Here is a 13,762-nt window from a genome sequence, read left to right on the forward strand (position 1 = left end):
ACCGGGACGGGTAAGTGACCTGGGATGCGATTCGCGAGCGGGCGCGTCCCGCTGTGCGAATCGCATCCCCGACGGCCATGACAGTGCAGCGCTCCCGGTCAGCGGGACCGACTGGGGCGCTGCGGAGAGACGCCGTAAGCGCTCCGGGGAGGAGCGGGGACCCGGAGCGCTAGGTGTAACAGTACCCCCCCCCTTAGGTCTCCCCTTCTCTTTGTCCGGTAACTGCCTCCCCTGGGATGAGGACACCGGGAAAGAATGGAGGGTTTCCTCAACGGCAGGCAGTACAGCAGGAGTGGGAATGGGGAGGGAGGGCAGAGGGCGAGGCCTGGCACGGGGCAGTGTGACACCAGGACGGGGGCCATGAGGAGGCACCGAGGCTTGCGTGACTGGACTGGGAGGGGGGGAGAGGCACTTCTTATGGCAGGCAGAGTCCATAAAGACCTTAGGGAGACCGGATACAGGGGGAACCACAGGGTCACGGCAGGGAGTACTGGGAACCGGTTTAAGGCAGTCCTTGAAACAAGAGGTACCCCAGCTCTTGATCTCCCCTGTGGACCAATCCAGGGTTGGGGAATGGTGTTGAAGCCAGGGTAGTCCAAGGAGAATTTCGGAAGTGCAATTGGAGAGGACCAAAAACTCAATTTTTTCGTGATGAGGTCCGATGCACATTAGGAGGGGCTCCGTGCGGTAACGCACGGTGCAATCCAACCTGACTCCGTTGACCGCGGAAATGTAGAGTGGCTTGACGAGACGGGTCACCGGGATGCGGAATTTATTCACCAAGGAATCCCGAATAAAATTCCCAGAGGCACCAGAGTCCAGGCAGGCCACGGCTGAGAGGGAGGAGTTGGCTGAAGGAGAAATCCGCACGGGCACTGTGAGACGTGGAGAAGCAGACTTTGAATCAAGAGACGCCACACCCACGAGAGCTGGGTGCGAGCGTGCGTTTCCCAGACGTGGAGGACGGATAGGGCAATCCACCAAGAAATGTTCGGTACTGGCACAGTACAGACAAAGATTTTCTTCCCTACGGCGATTCCTCTCCTCCTGGGTCAGGCGAGACCGATCCACTTGCATGGCCTCCTCGGCGGGAGGCCTAGGCGTAGATTGCAACGGAGACTGTGGGAGAGGTGCCCAGAGATCTAAGTCTTTTTCCTGGCGGAGCTCTTGATGTCTCTCAGAAAAACGCATGTCAATGCGAGTGGCTAGATGAATGAGTTCATGCAGGTTAGCAGGCATTTCTCGTGCGGCCAGAACATCTTTAATGTTGCTGGATAGGCCTTTTTTAAAGGTCGCGCAGAGGGCCTCATTATTCCAGGATAGTTCAGAAGCAAGAGTACGGAATTGTATGGCGTACTCGCCAACGGAAGAATTACCCTGGACCAGGTTCAGCAGGGCAGTCTCAGCAGAAGAGGCTCGGGCAGGTTCCTCAAAGACACTTCGAATTTCCGAGAAGAAGGAGTGTACAGAGGCAGTGACAGGGTCATCGCGGTCCCAGAGCGGTGTGGCCCATGACAGAGCTTTCCCAGACAGAAGACTGACTACGAAAGCCACCTTAGACCTTTCAGTAGGAAACTGGTCCGACATCATCTCCAAGTGCAGGGAACATTGTGAAAGAAAGCCACGGCAAAACTTAGAGTCCCCATCAAATTTGTCCGGCAGGGACAAGCGGAGGCGAGGAGTGGCCACTCGCTGCGGAAGAGGTGCAGGAGCTGGCGGAGGAGAAGGTTGTTGCTGCTGTAGCTGTGACTGAAATTGCTGTAGCTGAGACTGAAGCTGCTGTAGCTGCGACTGGAGTTGCTGAGTCATGGTGGTCAAGTACGACAGCTGGTGCTCTTGTTGGGCGATCTGTCGAGCTTGCTGGGCGACCAGCGTAGTGAGGTCAGAGGCAACTGGCAGGGGAACCTCAGCGGGATCCATGGCCGGATCTACTGTCACGATGCCGGCTGGCAGGAGGTGGATCCTCTGTGCCAGAGAGGGATTGGCGTGGACCGTGCTAGTGGACCAGTTCTAAGTCACTACTGGTGTTCACCAGAGCCCGCCGCAAAGCGGGATGGTCTTGCTGCGGCGGTAGTGACCAGGTCGTATCCACTAGCAACGGCTCAACCTCTCTGACTGCTGAAGATAGGCGCGGTACAAGGGAGTAGACAAAAGCAAGGTCGGACGTAGCAGAAGGTCGGGGCAGGCAGCAAGAATCGTAGTCAAAAAGGCAATAGCAGGAGGTCAAGTGCACAGTATGGACAAACACAGTAACGCTTTCACTAGGCTCTAAGGCAACAAGATCCGGCAGGGGAGTGCAGGGGCAGTGATCAGATATAGTCTGGGAGCAGGTGGAAGCCAATTAAGCTAATTGGGCCAGGCACCAATCATTGGTGCACTGGCCCTTTAAGTCTCAGGGAGCTGGCGCGCGCGCGCCCTAGAGAGCGGAGCCGCGCGCGCCAGCACATGACAGCAGGGGACCGGGACGGGTAAGTGACCTGGGATGCGATTCGCGAGCGGGCGCGTCCCGCTGTGCGAATCGCATCCCCGACAGCCATGACAGTGCAGCGCTCCCGGTCAGCGGGACCGACCGGGGCGCTGCGGAGAGAGAGACGCCGTAAGCGCTCCGGGGAGGAGCGGGGACCCGGAGCGCTAGGCGTAACAATGAGCGTATGCCGGATCTATTGTATGATAGATCCCAAGGACTCTTGATAAACCTCATCCACTTCTGGGGTCTCAAACTTTGTGTCATTCCGAGTTAAAATAACGCTGCACACTACACTATCCCTGTCAGAACTCCTGACAAATTTTGTGACAGATTTTCATTGGTCGTAAATTATTTTTGATCACCACAGATACTAAGATTTTGGGACCCCAACGAAGCCCCAGGATACACGGTTCTGTGTTACTTGTCTATTTGTTTGTTGTTTTATTCTTATATGCAAAATGCGATGTTACAGGGTTCCGGGGATGTCCCCCTATATCCTGGGGTCCCTTACTTTTGCACTTGGCAGGCCAATCCTGAGCCTTCGCTATCTGGGAGCTAGTATACATATTCACGCCAGAGCCTCCACCCAACGGAGCATCCGGGGGATGGGTGTGAGGTCCAATTGGGAACATCTCTAAAGAATTAATAAGACTGACACAAAGCTCATTTGAAACTAACTTTGTATTGCATAAAGGAAAACAACCATGCATAACAAAACAGCAGTAAGGTATAGTATAGCACAAAATCAGACAACCGCCAGGTCTCACCCACCCACAAGCACACCTGAGGCCCACCATCATTTTTGCTCTAGAAGCTGTTGGGTACCTTTTATTTGGTGCATATTGAATAGATGGGGCCCATATAAAGTCCTGCTACACAGTGCTGCTTAGAGTAGGGTGAAAACACTCAGTATGTCTACAAAACAATCTCAAGGTCTTTTTATCGGTATGTGAATTCAGGGTGGTCTTTTGTGTGGCAGGGAAGGAGGGCTTCAGGCTTACCCTTACCCAGACCGCAATCAGATTAATCGAGCTTTCTCTTTACTGCTCACAGAGAGCTTTCCTATAACCAGCTTTGGATTCCTCTAAGGTTCTGCAAGTTTTGCTCTTGGGGCTAGCTAGATCCGGGTAAGCTGCTCATCCCCATAGCAAACCTCTCCTGCTCTGGATATTTCCTGAAGATAATAGGAGGCTGCTGCATCGGAATCTCTGACAGGCCTTTTTCCATAGTGTGCATGGATCCTATACCCACGTAGACATTAGTGAAAAGTAGTATACAGTGTAACACTACCAAAGGCACGTGCCAGAATAAATACAAGAAATTTGTATAAAATTATTAATCTTTATTTCACAAAATTTATGTCACTGATCTTTTTACAGTGCAGGCGGAGAACTGAACAGAGTCACAGCAGAGGCTGGAAGTCCCCCGAATGGTATTACATAGTATACAGGGGCGGACTGACCGGCCGGTCCGATCAGACGTGGTCCAAGGGCCCTGCCGAGTAGAGGGCCCTCCGCTGCCGCCGCTCCATAGGATCCAGGACACTTGTCTCGGATCCCCAACGGACAGGGCTGCCTTCTCCTGTATGTGAGGTGCACACACATACAGGAGAAGGCATCCCTTTGTGTGAGCCGTATCTGCGACCTACACAGAGGGGAGACGTGACCTCTGCCCCCACGCAGTGCAGGCGCCGATGACGTCACTCATCGGCACCTGCACTGTGGAGGAAGGAAGACGGGGGCCCCTGCTGTGCTCCAGAGGAAAAGATTGCTGCATGGGACATCAGGTGAGCATATTTTTATTTTTTTCAACCTGGGAAGGAGGGGGGGAGGGAGAAAACTCTGTTGCCTACACCCACTGGGGTGGGGGGGTACTCTAACTCTGCTGTCTAAGGGAACTCTAACTCTGCTGCCAACACCTACTGGGGGGGCGGGACTCTAAATCTGGTCTCTACACCTCCTGGGGGAGGGGGCTCTAACTCTGCTGTCTACACCTACTGGGGTGGGGGGGGGGACTCTAACTCTGCTGTCTACACCTACTGGGGTGGGGGGGTACTCTAACTCTGCTGTCTAAGGGAACTCTAACTCTGCTGCCAACACCTACTGGGGGGGCGGGACTCTAAATCTGGTGTCTACACCTACTGGGTTGGGGGGGACTGTAACTCTGCTGTCTACACCTACTGGGGTGGGGGGGAGGACTCTAACTCTGCTGTCTACACCTACTGGGGTGGGAGGGAGGACTCTAACTCTAAAGAATAGGGGCAGAAGTGTGACCAGTGGAGGAGCATCGCAGGGGGGCCCTTACTTTTTTTGGTCCGGGGGCCCTGAGTGTTGTCAGTCCGCCCCTGATAGTATACATAATAATTACAATGTCCCTTTGTGGTATTGTACTCTCGCCTACAACATACAGTCTGCTCCCAAATTTGCATATATAAATATGTAAAGTGCCTGATGCAATAAAGATGACGGTATATAACTGTATAAATAAGGGCACGGTGCAGTTACTGCATACGTAGTAAGCACTATAAGGCGAAATTTCCCCTTTTTGTTGAAAAAATGCCGTGGCCAGATGTTAGCTGAAAGTCAGTAGGGATTTAGGAAACGCCAAACCCACTTGGCTTTTTTCCACTCATCTTTGGCCTTTTTCTGCGGTTTTGGGCAGTTTTCTAAAATCGCAGCATGTTAAAGGGGTACTCCGCCCCTAGAAATCTTATCCCCTATACAAAGCATAGGGGATAAGATGTCTGATCCCCGCGATCTCCCTGCTGCACACGGGATTCGTTTAAAGCATCGGAGGGTCGTGACGTCACGGCTATGCCCCCTCAATGCAAGTCTATGGGAGGGGGCGTGACGGCCGTCACGCCCCCTCCCATAGACTTGCATTGAGGCGGTGTGGCCGTGACGTCACGAGCCTCCGTAACGCATCGCCACGGATGTCTTTGGTACCCCAGCCGAGATCGCGGTGGTCCCCAGCGGCGAGACCCCCGCGATCAAACATCTTATGCCCTAGCCTTTGGATAGGGGATAAGATGTCTAGGGGCGGAGTTCCCCTTAAAGACCATGGCTTTTTTTTTTTTTTTTAAATCATGCCGTTTTTCTCCCATTGAAATATATGGGGGGGGGGGGGGGAAGCGCCATGAAAAAATGAAAATATAGAATATGAAAAATAAAGAATAAAAAAAAAGTCTTTAAAAATCTGTTTAACATAATAAACGTAATGAAAGCAATGGGTTATTTATCTGATGTCACTTTCCCTTTAAGAACGAGGCAGATTGATCATTATCGCCCATTAGTAAAGGTTCGTTCCTTCTCATCCAGTAAATCACTCGGACCTGGGTGTGACTGCGGATCTTCTGTCCTGAACGGTTCCAGTTCCCATCGTTTGGTCTCCGAGCTGTTGATTAAGTCTTGGCAGGAAATTCCGGGGAATCACTTGATACTTTCCAGTAGTTACACAAACTTCTTCCATTTCTGCAGTAAAGAAAGATACAAATCTGAAAAAAAACAAAATGTAACAAGAAAGTGAGGGGATTGTATATGGCAGAATGACTGATAGGATGGTGGCGCCACCTGATGCTCACCCTTGGTACTTCAAACACTGAAATTGGTCTTGTTTAGGCTTTATCAAAACATTGTCGCAAATTTGTGGTCATTTGTGCAAAAATGTATGAATTTTCCTCTGTTTTGCACAAAAAATTTAGAGCGTTGTGAAAACTTTTGGGATTGTTTTACACTAGTTTGATGGCTAAAGCGGTACTCTGCTGCTAGACATCTTATCCCCTATCCCCGCTGCTAGGGCCCCGCTGCTAAACAAACGCCGGGTTCCTGCGGCAGTGGTTGTGATGGCACGGCCACGCCCCCTCATGATGTCACACGACCCCCCCTCCATTGACCGACCCGCCCCCTCCCATAGACATGAATGGAGGAGTGTGGTGTGACATGACGAGGGGGCGTGGCCATGACGTCACGGACACGGCCTACGGCTCCGAGTGTTCTCAACAAAATGTTAAGAAAACTGGAGCACCGGAGTACCCCTTTAAAGCATTAGGCCTTGTTTGCACTGCAATCAGCCGGCAGAGTTCCGCTTCCAGGAGCGTCCCATTGTTTTCAATGGGATTCTGCTGCTCTGTGCACACTGTGGAATTTCCGCATGTGGAATGGACGTCCAAAGAATGAACATGTTCCTTCTTTGGGTATAATTCCGACAGACTTCATTGGGGTCTCTGACAGGGCGCAGTCCTACCGATTATAATTTTGGCGGCACCTGCTGCAAGTGGAATTCTGCTTGCTGAATGTCCGCAGTGTGGAGAAGCCCTTAATGAATTAAGCCCTTAAAGTGTACCCGTCAGATCCAACAAAGAATGTTGTTAATATATCATTCAGTACCTAATCCTGACCCTGTACATCTAATTTTTATATGTCTAGCACCTTTATTTATTTTTTTTATTACAATTCCCATTACAGTTTCCATCGGCCAGACGCCAGCCGTGCCAGTCCGGCATCACGGGATCCCACGTAGCTGCTTTGCGGCTTATCCTCCAGACAGGCATCTACCAACCTAGAGCCGGATGCAAGCCGCGCCAGCCTGACTGTGTGCCTAGGATTACCGCTAGGAGGATCGGTAAGTGGTGCTGTGCACCATCATATGGATACATAATTGCAATATACCACCTTCGTCCATAGGAATATATGCTATAAAAACAATTTTTTTAAGGATACCGGTATCCACGTTTTACCACAACCATTGTGATACTAACAATTGAACACTAAACTATCTTCACAAACCGAACACAAACTATAATACTGCAAGGTTATCCAATACTATTGCCTTTTATCCTGGAAAGCGAACAATAGCTGGTTTCCATATATATACACACCTGTATATATATATGTATATATATATATATATATATATGTATAAGTTTTATAAGCTTTATTATTATTTTATAATTATTTTTAATTAAAAGTTATACATTTTAAACTATTTTACTATCAATTGTACTATTCTACCCTATGCAAGGGCCCTGCAGGGGTAGATAGTCACTATATTATAAATAATTATTGAAATATATTGAATTCTCCTAAATCACTTATTTACCACCCATACACTATCCACTCACATCACCCAATCACTTATTGTAATTTCTACTGAATATTTATACACATTTTCTACATACACATATACTCAGGTGATATACCTGGATATATATATATATATATATATATATATATATATATATATATTGTTACGCCGAGCGCTCCGGGTCCCCGCTCCTCCCCGGAGCGCTCGCAGCGTTCTCTCATTCACAGCGCCCCGGTCAGACCTGCTGACCGGGTGCGCTGCGATATTACTCCCAGCCGGGATGCGATTCGCGATGCGGGACGCGCCCGCTCGCGATGCGCATCTCGGCTCCCGTACCTGACCCGTTCCCCGTCTGTGTTGTCTCTGCCATTTAAAGGGCCACTGCGCCACTGATTGGCGCAGCAGGCCTAATTAGTGTGTTCACCTGTGCACTCCCTATGTATACCTCACTTCCCCTGCACTCCCTTGCCGGATCTTGTTGCCATTGTGCCAGTGAAAGCGTTTCCTTGTGTGTTCCTAGCTTGTGTTCCAGACCTCCTGCCGTTGCCCCTGACTACGATCCTTGCTGCCTGCCCCGACCTTCTGCTACGTCCGACCTTGCTCTTGTCTACTCCCTTGTACCGCGCCTATCTTCAGCAGTCAGAGAGGTTGAGCCGTTGCTGGTGGATACGACCTGGTTGCTACCGCCGCTGCAAGACCATCCCGCTTTGCGGCGGGCTCTGGTGAATACCAGTAGCAACTTAGAACCGGTCCACCAGCACGGTCCACGCCAATCCCTCTCTGGCACAGAGGATCCACCTCCAGCCAGCCGAATCGTGACAGTAGATCCGGCCATGGATCCCGCTGAAGTCCCACTGCCAGTTGTCGCCGACCTCACCACGGTGGTCGCCCAGCAGTCGCAACAGATAGCGCAACAAGGCCACCAGCTGTCTCAACTGACCGTGATGCTACAGCAGCTATTACCGCAACTTCAGCAAAAATCTCCTTCGCCAGCTCCTGCACCTCCTCCGCAGCGAGTGGCCGCTTCCGGCCTACGTTTATCCTTGCCGGATAAATTTGATGGGGACTCTAAGTTTTGCCGTGGCTTTCTTTCACAATGTTCCCTGCACTTGGAGATGATGTCGGACCAGTTTCCTACTGAAAGGTCTAAGGTGGCTTTCGTAGTCAGCCTTCTGTCTGGGAAAGCTCTGTCATGGGCCACACCGCTCTGGGACCGCAATGACCCTGTCACTGCCTCTGTACACTCTTTCTTCACGGAGATTCGAAGTGTCTTTGAGGAACCTGCCCGAGCCTCTTCTGCTGAGACTGCCCTGTTGAACCTGGTCCAGGGTAATTCTTCTGTTGGCGAGTACGCCATCCAATTCCGTACTCTTGCCTCCGAATTATCCTGGAATAATGAGGCCCTCTGCGCGACCTTTAAAAAAGGCCTATCCAGCAACATTAAAGATGTTCTGGCCGCACGAGAAATCCCTGCTAACCTACATGAACTCATTCATCTAGCCACTCGCATTGACATGCGTTTTTCCGAAAGGCGTCAGGAGCTCCGCCAGGATATGGACTTTGTTCGCACGAGGCGTTTTTTCTCCCCGGCTCCTCTCTCCTCTGGTCCTCTGCAATCCGTTCCTGTGCCTCCCGCCGTGGAGGCTATGCAAGTTGACCGGTCTCGCTTGACACCTCAAGAGAGGACACGACGCCGCATGGAGAATCTTTGCCTGTACTGTGCCGGTACCGAACACTTCCTGAAGGATTGTCCTATCCGTCCTCCCCGCCTGGAAAGACGTACGCTGACTCCGCACAAGGGTGAGACAGTTTTTGATGTCAACTCTGCTTCTCCACGTCTTACTGTGCCTGTGCGGATATCTTCCTCTACCTTCTCCTTCTCTGCTATGGCCTTCTTGGATTCCGGATCTGCAGGAAATTTTATTTTGGCCTCTCTCATAAACAGGTTCAACATCCCAGTGACCAGTCTCGCCAGACCCCTCTACATCAATTCTGTTAACAATGAAAGATTGGACTGTACCGTGCGCTACCGCACGAAACCTCTCCTAATGTGCATCGGACCTCATCACGAAAAAATTGAATTTTTGGTCCTCTCCAACTGCACTTCTGAAATTCTTCTTGGATTACCGTGGCTTCAACGCCATTCCCCAACCCTTGATTGGTCCACAGGAGAAATCAAGAACTGGGGTACTTCTTGTCTCAAGGACTGTCTTAAACCGGTTCCCAGTACTCCCTGCCGTGACCCTGTGGTTCCCCCTGTAACCGGTCTTCCTAAGGCTTATATGGACTATGCTGACGTCTTTTGCAAGAAGCAAGCGGAGACTTTACCCCCTCACAGGCCTTATGACTGTCCTATTGACCTCCTCCCGGGTACTACTCAACCCCGGGGCAGAATCTATCCTCTGTCTGCTCCAGAGACTCTTGCCATGTCGGAGTACATCCAGGAAAATTTAAAAAAGGGGTTTATCCGCAAATCCTCCTCTCCTGCCGGAGCTGGATTTTTTTTTTGTGTCCAAAAAAGATGGCTCCCTATGCCCTTGCATTGACTACCGCGGACTTAATAAAATCACGGTAAAAAACCGCTACCCCTTACCTCTTATCTCGGAACTCTTTGATCGCCTACAAGGCGCCCACATCTTTACCAAACTGGACTTAAGGGGGGCTTATAATCTCATCCGCATCAGGGAGGGGGACGAATGGAAGACTGCATTTAACACCAGAGATGGACACTTTGAGTATCTGGTCATGCCCTTTGGCCTGTGCAACACCCCTGCTGTCTTCCAAGACTTTGTTAATGAAATTTTTCGTGATCTCTTATATTCCTGTGTTGTGGTTTATCTAGACGATATTCTGATTTTTTCTGCCAATTTAGAAGAACACCGCCAGCATGTCCGCATGGTTCTTCAGAGACTTCGGGACAATCAACTTTATGCCAAAATGGAGAAATGTCTCTTTGAATGTCAATCTCTTCCTTTCCTGAGAAAGAAAGGAAGGCGCCTCATGTGCGGGATCAGTAGATCTTGCAGGTGGGGGTAGGGGAAGGTAATTCCCAAGCCGCTTACCAAAGTTGGTTGTGCGCCCACACACAACAAGGTTAGAAGCAGAAGAGATATGAAGGCAGGTCCACTGCAGCCCTCCTGGATAGGTATGGAATCAAAGGCGAATGACCAGGGAGTCAGGAGTTTGTCTGGCGCAGAGAGGAACCATCAGACAGCCAAGTAAAATCAATGGATTTATTAGATGCAACGCGTTTCGCTGCGCATGCGCAGCTTCATCAGGCATGACAAAGGGAGGCTAGTAACAGGTATATATACCTCCAGGAATTAACTATTAGAGTGCTTTTTGAAAAGAATTGTTACATAGAGTTACATATCCATATGACAATATATAGAAAAAATACATAAATACATATAAACAAAAATCACAAAAATAGTAATAAGACAGCAATATGAAAGCACAATGCAATCCTATAAATATATATATAAATATATATAACATGATTATAATTATCGCATGTGATGTGAATATGACACCAAAACGACTCAAGAAATCGCTCCGCTAAATCGCCGGTGCAACACTCAACAACACAAGTTGGATATTATTTCAAAAAATATATATGGTATAAAAAGTCATGTCAATTGGTTCAAGAGATAGAAAAAATATTATTTAATTGTATATCGCTACCTTATTAAAAAATAATAAAATAAAATAATAAAAAATAAGTGACAGTGCGATAAACCAAACCGCAACTGATCAGAGGGGAATGTATGAACACTACTTAGAGAATAAGATAAACTCAATTAACTAATGCGATATTGAATATAGCAACCGGCGAAAACGCAGGGTGTGAATATTCATACAAGAATCCGGATTAACAAACAATAAATGAATTAAAAATACAAAAATGTTTATATGTAAAAAAGAAGAAGAAAGGAAAATCAACAAAAATGTTTTTATTTTTTATCATTCATTTTTTATGTTTTATTATCTAAGTTTTGTTGATTTTCCTTTCTTCTTCTTTTTTACATATAAACATTTTTGTATTTTTAATTCATTTATTGTTTGTTAATCCGGATTCTTGTATGAATATTCACACCCTGCGTTTTCGCCGGTTGCTATATTCAATATCGCATTAGTTAATTGAGTTTATCTTATTCTCTAAGTAGTGTTCATACATTCCCCTCTGATCAGTTGCGGTTTGGTTTATCGCACTGTCACTTATTTTTTATTATTTTATTTTATTATTTTTTAATAAGGTAGCGATATACAATTAAATAATAATTTTTCTATCTCTTGAACCAATTGACATGACTTTTTATACCATATATATTTTTTGAAATAATATCCAACTTGTGTTGATGAGTGTCGCACCGGCGATTTAGCGGAGCGATTTCTTGAGTCGTTTTGGTGTCATATTCACATCACATGCGATAATTATAATCATGTTATATATATTTATATATATATTTATAGGATTGCATTGTGCTTTCATATTGCTGTCTTATTACTATTTTTGTGATTTTTGTTTATATGTATTTATGTATTTTTTCTATATATTGTCATATGGATATGTAACTCTATGTAACAATTCTTTTCAAAAAGCACTCTAATAGTTAATTCCTGGAGGTATATATACCTGTTACTAGCCTCCCTTTGTCATGCCTGATGAAGCTGCGCATGCGCAGCGAAACGCGTTGCATCTAATAAATCCATTGATTTTACTTGGCTGTCTGATGGTTCCTCTCTGCGCCAGACAAACTCCTGACTCCCTGGTCATTCGCCTTTGATTCTCTTCCTTTCCTAGGATACTTGGTCTCTGGCCAGGGACTACAAATGGACCCAGATAAACTCTCTGCCGTCTTAGATTGGCCACGCCCCTCCGGACTCCGTGCTATCCAACGTTTTTTGGGGTTCGCCAATTATTACAGACAATTTATTCCACACTTCTCCACTATTGTGGCTCCTATCGTGGCTTTAACCAAGAAAAATGCCAATCCCAAGTCCTGGTCTCCCCAAGCGGAAGACGCATTTAAACGTCTCAAGTCTGCCTTTTCTTCTGCTCCCGTGCTCTCCAGACCTGACCCATCTAAACCCTTCCTATTGGAGGTAGATGCCTCCTCAGTGGGAGCTGGAGCTGTCCTTCTACAAAAAAATTCTTCCGGGCATGCTGTGACTTGTGGTTTTTTTTCTAGGACCTTCTCCCCGGCGGAGAGAAACTACTCCATCGGGGATCGAGAACTACTGGCCATTAAATTGGCGCTTGAGGAATGGAGGCACCTGCTGGAGGGATCAAAATTTCCAGTTATCATTTACACTGATCACAAGAATCTCTCCTATCTCCAGTCTGCCCAACGACTGAACCCTCGCCAGGCAAGGTGGTCGTTGTTCTTTGCCCGTTTTAACTTTGAAATTCATTTTCGCCCTGCCGACAAGAACATTAGGGCCGATGCTCTCTCTCGTTCTTCTGATGCCTCTGAAGTAGAGGTCTCTCCGCAACACATCATTCCTCCTGACTGTCTGATCTCCACTTCTCCAGCCTCCATCAGGCAAACGCCTCCAGGGAAGACCTTCGTTTCTCCACGCCAGCGTCTCGGGATTCTCAAATGGGGACACTCCTCCCACCTCGCAGGCCATGCGGGCATCAAAAAATCCTTGCAACTCATCTCTCGTTTCTATTGGTGGCCGACTCTGGAGACGGATGTTGTTGATTTTGTGCGGGCCTGTACTGTCTGTGCCCGGGATAAGACTCCTCGCCAGAAGCCTGCTGGTCTCCTTCATCCTCTGCCTGTCCCCGAACAGCCTTGGTCTCTGATTGGTATGGACTTTATTACAGACTTACCCCCATCCCGTGGCAACACAGTTGTTTGGGTGGTCGTTGATCGATTTTCCAAGATGGCACATTTTATTCCTCTTCCTGGTCTTCCTTCAGCGCCTCAGTTGGCAAAACAATTTTTTGTACACATTTTTCGTCTTCACGGTTTGCCCACGCAGATCGTCTCGGATAGAGGCGTCCAATTCATGTCTAAATTCTGGAGAGCCCTCTGTAAACAGCTCAAGATTAAACTAAACTTCTCTTCTTCTTATCATCCCCAATCCAATGGGCAAGTAGAAAGAATTAATCAGGTCCTGGGTGATTATTTACCGCATTTTGTTTCCTCCCGCCAGGATGACTGGGCAGATCTTCTACCATGGGCCGAATTCTCATACAACTTC

At 48.2% G+C, this 13,762-nt stretch overlaps 1 protein-coding gene across 1 annotated transcript in view; it reads left to right on the plus strand.

The window, feature by feature from the left end:
* Positions 1–13,762, plus strand: part of LOC130274397 (uncharacterized) — a 65,940-nt gene that overhangs the window by 15,676 nt on the left and 36,502 nt on the right. The window contains exon 2 of the mRNA XM_056522694.1: positions 6,931–7,087. The gene's annotated coding sequence lies outside the window, so the exon portion shown is untranslated. The remainder of the gene's footprint in view (positions 1–6,930; positions 7,088–13,762) is intronic.

This window comes from Hyla sarda, chromosome 5 (genome assembly GCF_029499605.1).
Source record: "Hyla sarda isolate aHylSar1 chromosome 5, aHylSar1.hap1, whole genome shotgun sequence".
Taxonomy (NCBI): domain Eukaryota; kingdom Metazoa; phylum Chordata; class Amphibia; order Anura; family Hylidae; genus Hyla; species Hyla sarda.